This window comes from Corapipo altera, unplaced genomic scaffold (assembly GCF_003945725.1).
Source record: "Corapipo altera isolate COAL_440 unplaced genomic scaffold, ASM394572v1 70, whole genome shotgun sequence".
Taxonomy (NCBI): Eukaryota; Metazoa; Chordata; class Aves; order Passeriformes; family Pipridae; genus Corapipo; species Corapipo altera.
In genome coordinates, this window is record NW_020884911.1 from 758,527 (window position 1) to 766,432 (window position 7,906).

Below are 7,906 nucleotides of genomic sequence, written 5' to 3' on the forward strand. Positions count from 1 at the left end.
GCTGTATCCCAAGCCCTGCCACATCCCAAACCCCACTGTACCCCAAAGCCTGGTGTATCCCAAAGTCTACTGTATCCCAAATCTTGCTGTATCCCAAGCCCTGCTACATTCCAAACTGCACTGTACCCCAAACCCCGCTATATCCCAAACCCTACTGTATCCCAAGCCCTGCTGTAATCCAGATCTTGCTGTATCCCAAACCCTGCCACATCCCAAACCCTGCCACAATCCAAACCTTGCCACATCCCAAACCTCGCAGTATCCCCTATCCCACCATATTCCAAACCCTGCTGCATCCCAAAACTCACTGTATCCCAAGCCCTGCCACATCCCAAACCCGGCCACATCCCAAGCCCTGCTCTGTGCCAGCCCCCTTGCTCATCCCATGAGGCCTTGCCTGCAGACACCAAGATCATCCCATCGGCCTCCTGCACACTGAGGTGGCTCTCCCCCACCTCCTCCCAGCAGGAGCCATTCCTGATCCCAAATATCCCCAGTTCCAGCTGAGGGAAGAATTCTGCTGTGTTAGAAGCAGCAAAGCACCTGCCCCATCCATGTTCTAATCCAGAGCCTGGAGCGAGCGCCCTGTCCCGTCCTTTCCCCACGGTTTGGGTGACTGCTCCCTTCCCCCACCCTTCTCCTTTCCATGGATCCTGACACCTTGGAGAGCTGGATAACTATCCCCTCTCTTCTTTCCCCTTGTTTTTTTGCTTCGGTGAAGAGGCAGAGACTCCTCGTGGGGTTTATTTTCCCTTCAGTAACAGGATATGGAAAAGGTTAAGAGGCACTTCAGGAGATCCAACCCCTCTCCTGGGTTTTTATTCCTGTGGAAACCCCGGCCCCGTTTTGGCAGCTCCTGTCACCCCAGCTGATGAATTCCTCCTCCTCATATCCTCGTGCCAGGGAAAGCACCTGCTTCCCTCTGGGTGTATTTCTTTGAGGGTCTCTCCACAAATCCACGTGCTGGACACGGGAATTTCTCCAGGTTGGGCAGCGCGGTTTTGCCTCTCCTTACGCGAAAGGCCCTTTCCGGCCTTTCCCCTTCTTCTCCCCCTAAAAATCCACATAGGGAAGTGGTGGGAGAGGAGGGTGGGGAAGGAGAAGAAACAAAGGGAAAAGCAGGGGTGAGCTGATGACTTTCCAAGCCAGAGAGTTTCCCAGGATGCTCCCGAGGAACACGTTCTGCTGTGGGCTCGACATCTGCAGAGGTTTTATGGGTCTGCTAATGACGGCTCCGATCGGACCCGGGGGTGGCAGAAAGTCCTGGAAGCCCCTTTGGAAGCAAAATCCCCCCTTCTGTCCCCTCCTCCTGCTGCTTCCCCCCCTCCCAGGGCTGCTGGGTTTGTACCCCCCGTGTTCCCCCCCCAGGCATCGGCTCAGGGCAGTGCAAAACTGGGATTGTGCATCCACAAATCCACCCCTTCCCGTGGGACTCCTGTTTTCTTCCCACTGTGGATCCAAGAGTCCACAACAAGGTCCAAGGTGGCGCATTTCAGAAAAGCTTTGGCACAGGAAGGGGTGTTGATCACCACCCAGTTTTGGGGGGTTTTTGGCTGCAGGAGTTTTTCCTCCTCTCCGAAGCCTTTCCTGTGCTTGCTGTTGGAAAAAAACACCCCCGTGCATCCCACAGAGAGCTCCATGAATTAACAAACTCAACTTTCTCAAGGTGCTGTTGGCATTTTTTCCCTGTTTCCACAAAGCCTAGAGGGATCCATCCTGGCCAAGCACCTTCCTGAGCTCCCTCCAGGCCAGGCTAAGGCTTCTCCCCATTCCAGTCAGGAATTACTGGAGCGTGACCCAGGTATCGCTCACGAGTACAGACACAAAGAGGCAATCGGAGATGGGAATCTTTGCCTTTAATAGGGATGAGGACACGGCAGCAGCGCACGGGCGAAGCCCAATTTGTCCCAGCTCCCCCTGACACCGACTCCTTGTCCATTAGTTAAATAAATAAAGGAGAGGGAAGGGCAGTGTGGGATCAGTGTGGGATCAGGCAGGCGCGGAAGCACCGAGCAGGAGCCTGGCAGGGACAGGCAAAGCATTCCAAGGTCTCTGAAATCCCTCGGTGTCGCTGCCTTCAGAACCGGGGCAGGAAATAAAACCCCCATGTTCCCACTCCTCCGGGCTGTGGCACTTGGCAGCTGTTTTCCAGCAGGGATAAGGGATCATTCTTTTCAGTGCTGGTGGGAGAAAACCCTGTGGAAAGCTGCTCTGTTCCCAGGCAGGGTGAGCTCCTTGTCTGGCCTTGCACGGGCGGTGCTCGGACAGGTAGGGAGCTCCCGGCAGCCGGGATGTGGATGCAGGAATCTGTGGAGTGACAAGGATTCCCCACCCAGCCCCTGGCAGGTGGGAGCAGCGGGAGGGACCCTGCCCACAGCCTCACAGCTGCTCCCTGCTTTTCCCACATTGCCCGTGGAAAAGGGCTCCGTGGTCTGGGAGAAATGGAGAAGGTGGAGAGGGAGTGGGGTGGGATGTGAGGAAGGTGTTGGTGTTGGTGGGAAAAGGAGAGAAATGGGGGAAAGGATGGAAAAGGGGAAAAGGGGAAGAAACTGATAGGAGGGGAAAGAATGGGGGAAAAAGTAAGGAGGGGAAAAAAGAGGGAGAAAAAAGGGGAAAAAAGTGAGAAAGGGGAAGAAACTGAGAAAAAAAAGGGGGGGTAAGAATAAGAAAAAAGAAAAAGAAAGGGAAAAGGGGGAATGGAAAGAAAGAGGGGAAGGGGGAATGGAAAGAAAGGAGGGAAGGAAAAGAAAGTGAAAAGGGGGAAGGAAGGAAAAGAAAGGAAAAGAAATGAGGAGAATGGGAAAGAAGTTATAGAGAAAGAAAGGAAAATAAAGAAATACAAAGGGGGGAAGGGAAAGAAAGGAAAAGGGGGAAAGGGAGGAAGAGTGAAGAAAAGAAATGGGAAAAGTGGGACGGGGAATTAAAAGAGACAAAAGGAAAAGAAAAGGGGGAAATGGAAAAAAAAAATTGAAATGGAAGAGAAAGGAGAGGAAAGGCAAGGAAGGAGAGGAAAGGAAGATAAAGAAGAAAAGCGAGCCGGCGGTGCCCTGAGGGGCCGGAGCCCGTCCCTGCCCCGCTCCCCCCCGCAGCCGCCTCCGCCTCAGCCGCGGCTTTCCCAAAACTTTTTCTTTTTCCTTTTTTTCCCCCTAATTTTTTTCCTTTCCTTTCGCTGCAGTTCCACACCCGGCTGCCCCTGCAAACAGAACGGGGGGGGCCCCAGGCCCTGCGGGGTGCCAGGACCGCTGTCCATCCCTCCCTCCATCCATCCATCCCTCCATCCATCCATCCTTCCGTCCACTCCGGCATCCCTGCATCCATCTCCCCATCACTCCCTGCGCGCTGCATCCCTCCCTGCATCCCTTCATCCATCCCTTCATCCAACCCACATACCCACCCCCCAAAAAAACCCCACACCATCCCGGGCTCGAGGCAGCTTTTCCCGTCCTCACATTCCCGTTTCCCGGTTGGATTCCATCCCTCCCGCTGTCCCGGCCGCTCAGGTGCACGGCGAGGGTGGAAGGGGGGGGGGGCAAAAACACCTGTCCCCGTTATCTGGAGACGATCCCAGGATTTTCGGGGTGATCCACAGAATACAACTCCTTACAGAATATTTGGGGGAAGAACTCGATTGCGGGGACCATGGGGAGATTTTTTCTTTTTTTTTTTTTTCTCTATTTTTATTACCTCCTTTTATTTTTTTTATTTTTTCTTTTCGTCCTTTTTTTTCCTTTTTTTTCTTTTCCCCTTATTTTTTCTTTTCCTTTAATTTTCTTTTTCTTTAATTTTTTTTCCTTCTTTTATTTTTATAATATTCTCTTTCTCATTGTTTTCTCTTTTTTCTTTTTTTTTTTTCCCTAAGAGATGTTTGTCTTCTTTCTTTATTTTTTTTTTGCTTTATTTTATTTCCTTTCTTTCCCCCAATAAAACCAACTACTACCAAATCCACCTTTTCTACCCCTAAACGCCCTTTCCTCTGCTCCATCGGGAATATATAAATATTTCTGTCTCCACTGCGGGACCCCGAAAAACCACAGCAGCGAGCCAGCAAAAAAAAAATCCCTCCGAGTTCCTCTGGCTCTTCCCGCATCCCCCAGCCCCGCAATCCCGGGTTTATCTGTCCCAGAAATAACGGAACCGGCGGATTCGGCATCACCCTTTAATATTTACTCTCCTCGAGGTTACGCAGGGCAGAGGGAACAAACTTCAAACCTTTTTCTTTCCTCCTCCCCTTTTCCATCCCCTTTTTCCCTACCTGGTTTTATGTGGTTTCTGGATTAGTCTAGTGCGGAGCCGAAGCGGACTTTCTCCGGCCGAAATATAGGATTAGGACTATTTCTGGAAGAAAGGGAATAGTGTGAACTGCCTTGAGCCCGCGATAGTCTAAAGCAGAATTACAGCTTGTAAAATAGGTCTCCATCAGTTTCCCAGGAGACGGGTTAAGCCCTACTTGGGTGTTCCAGCTCTTTTTAGAACCACTAATAATTAGTCTCATCTCACCCCCGAGTTGTCCGGTTGGTTTTTTTCTTTAAGATCGTCAATAAATGCACTTTTTGCCTCCGCTGCTGCCGGCGCGGGCAGGGCAGGCAGGGCCGGCTGCTTCCAGCCCCGCGCTCATCCCGGGGGGAAAAAGGTTTTGGGGGGCGTCGGGAAACCAACCGGGCTTCCCCACCCTGTGCCATCCTTTTTGTGCTTTGATGTCTTTGGAGCCGTCGCTGCGCGTCGTTAGGGGCCCGAATAATTAAAACAAAAAACAACAAGGAAAAGCAGCGTCTTCCCCCACATTTTTTGAGGGAAAAGTCAGGGGAAAAATAAAATAAAAGGAAGGAAAAAATACGGATAAACGGAGGGAAGGGAAGCGGCTGGATCGGGGCTGATTTGGGGGCTCAGACCCCGCAGCCTTCCTGCCCAGCCTGCCCAAATCCCAGCCGGGGCCAGCCGCTCCTCAAAAAAAAATCCCTAAATCAGGATTTGAGGGGAACTAACGGGAACACGGAGCCGGGGCAAAGCAACCCGGAGGGCTGGAGGGAATCCTGGGGGTGATCGGGGGAAGGGAAAAGGGGCAAAACCAGCCGGGGGTCGCGGGTGGAAGGGCAGGAGCGTGGGGAGCGGGTGCGGGGCCGGGCAGCCGGGAGGGATGCGGCGGGATGGCCCCTTCCCACTCGTGTCCCCCTCCCCGCGCTGGCGACAGGCGTGTAATGACGAGTAATTGGGCTGGCGCGGGGCCGCTTTCGATGAATTATTGAGAGCCCATTAGCGCCGGGGCGATGTCACCCGGCACAGCAGCGCGGGGACACGGACACGGACACGGACACGGACACGGACACTCCCGAGCTGTGCCCTCTACTCGCGCCCTACACCCCCCGGTCCATCCCCGCGTGGGTGATGCCACTCGTGTCCGTGCCCGGTGCCAGCGAATCTCGGGAAGGGCCGCCGGCCGCGCCGAAACTCCGGGTTTTCCCGGGAAACACGGTGGGGGGAATAATTCGATCCCGGATTTTTTTTTTGGCTCGCGCGGGTGCTCGACCGTGACCCGCCCACGGGATCGGCACCGGCACCGGGACCGGGGCTTCCCGGTGTCCCGGCCACGGGAGAAACCCCTTTCCGTGGGGCGGACACGGTGTGGCCGCTCCCAGCCCGGAACAAAAGATCGTCACGGAGACGGGGAGGATAAATGGGGGGGAAAGGGGGAAATCAGCCAAAACCAAAATAAACCGAAAATGTGGAAGTAAAGCCCTGGAGCGGGGCTGGGAGGAGCGGGAGGAGGCGGGAGCCGGCCCCGCACGGCCCCGTCCCTGTCCCAGCCGAGGCACAGCGACTGCCTCCCGGCAGCGAGGGGGTTTGGGGCTAAAACGGGCCAAATCGGGGCCCCCAGGCGCCCCGTTCCCACTCGGGCTGCCCCCACAACCCCAAATCACCCCCCTCTGCTCCCCTGCCCTGCTCCGCACCGGCTCCAGCGCTGGCAGAGGGATCCCCCAAAACGCGGGGGCGAGGCAGCCCTTCCCTGTGTCCCTCCATCCTTCCCTGCATCCCTCCATCCATCCTCCATCCCTCCATCCATCCTCCATCCCTCCATCCCTCCATCCCTGGCCCCGCGCCCCTCCCCGGCCTCCGGGCCGCTTCCCTCGCCCCCGCCGGCTCCGAGGCGAGCTGAGGAAGAGGAGGAGGAGGAGGAAGGGCTGGAAAAGAAGCAGAAGGTGGGAGCTGAAGGCGAAGGAGAAGGAGGAGAAGGAGCGGCGGGTGTCCCCTACCTGCGCCCCGGCCGCCGGCCCGGCTCTGCGGGAGCTGGGAGCATCCCGGCATTTATTGGAGCTGAAACTCTGCGACTGTTGACTTTAGCACAAAGCAAAGATTTCGCTGCCCGCTAGTTTAAAAATGAATATTTTACCAAGATATCGATCAGCTTTATAAAATTCAGTTAAGCACAATGGCTCAAAAGGAGGGGGGGGGGAAGGAAAGGGGACGCAATATAATATCTGTGTAAATTTGCTGAAGTATGACGTGGTGGGGAAAGTTTACCCTCCTGGAATTTGGATCTAGATTCCACCCCCCCTTCGTCTTTTTTTTTTTTTTTCCCTCCTTTTTTTTTTTTTTTTTTTTTTTTTTGTTTACTGACTTTGTTTATTCACAGATCACGGTTGCTTAACCAGGCAGGAGCAAAATGCACTTGCTGGAAGGTTGGGGGCGGGCAGGTTGTGTGGGGAGGGGGGGAAAAATACCAAAGGGGGGGGGAGAAGAAAAAGAAATAACGTCTAGCGGGCGGATTTTTTTGTTTCTTTCTCTTTATTTTTTTTTTTTTTGGGCCATTTCTCCCTCAAATCGTCATCCTTGTGAAACGGGGCAGAGAAAGGGGGAAGGAAAAATGATAAAGAAAGGGGAGAATAACATTGGGAGGAAAGAAGGGGGGAAATAAAAGGAGGGAGAAAAGGTAAAGGAGGGGAAATAAAAGAAGGGGAGAAAAATAAAAGCGAGGTAGGAAAAAAAAGGGGAGATAAAGGAAGGGGAGAAAAGTAAAAGGAGGAGGAAAATAGGAGGAGAGGGGGAAAAAAGGGGTAGAAAGTAGAACTGGGGTGAAAAACAAAAGGAGGGGGGAGATAAAAGCGGGAGAAAAATAAAAGGAGGGGAATAAAAAGAGGGGGAAATTAACGGGGAGAAAAATGTAAGGGGATGGAAATGAAAGGGGGAGAAAAATGAAAGGGGTAGAAAAATGAAAGGGGGAGAAAAGCGGAAGGGAGGAGAAATAAAAGGAGGGGAGGAAAAATATAAGGGTGGAGAAATAAAATGGGGAGAAATAAAAGGGGAGAGAAATATAAAAGGGGGGAGAAAAAAATAAAAGGGGGGAGAAAAATAAAAGGGAGGAGAGAAATTAAGGGGGGGAGAGAAAATGAAGGGGAGAAGTAGAAGGGAGAAAATGGAAAGGAGGGGAGAAAAAATAAAAGGGGGGGAATAAGAAAATATAGAAAATAAGGGAAAATAAAGAAAAATAGGATAAAGTAAAAGGGAGGGAGTAAAAGGGGAAATAAAAAAAAATAAGAGAGGAGAAAAAAAATAAAATGGGGAGAATAAATAAAGGGAGGGGGGGAAGAAAAGAGCCGGTGGTGGAGCGGGGATCCGAGCGGGATGTGGCGGGGGATCGGGGCCGCGGCCGGAGGCAGGGGCGGGGAGGGGGGGGTCCGTGTCCCCAAAGCGGCGGCACCCCCGCGCCCGTGCTCCGTCCCCGCGGGAGCCTTTTATGTGCTAATGAAACACATTGCATGCCCCGGTTCACAACGTGTGTGTCCTTGGCGTATAGAGACCGACACATTGCAGCCTGGAGCCCGGTTTTGTTTTTTTGGGAGGGTTTTTTTTTTTTTTTTTACACCCACCCCCCCCCCCTTCTCTCCCTCCCCCGCCAACCTCTCCCTTTTCT

The 7,906-nt window shown here is 53.3% G+C and overlaps 1 long non-coding RNA gene across 1 annotated transcript; it reads right to left on the minus strand.

Moving 5' to 3' along the window:
• Nucleotides 1–1,837: 1,837 nt before the first annotated feature.
• On the minus strand, nucleotides 1,838–6,420 carry LOC113952215. Its single transcript, XR_003529451.1, has 3 exons — nucleotides 6,249–6,420; nucleotides 4,253–4,335; nucleotides 1,838–2,307 (listed from the first exon to the last, which is right to left on the minus strand). It is a non-coding gene; the product is annotated as an uncharacterized LOC113952215 (long non-coding RNA).
• Between the last annotated feature and the right edge of the window lie 1,486 nt (nucleotides 6,421–7,906).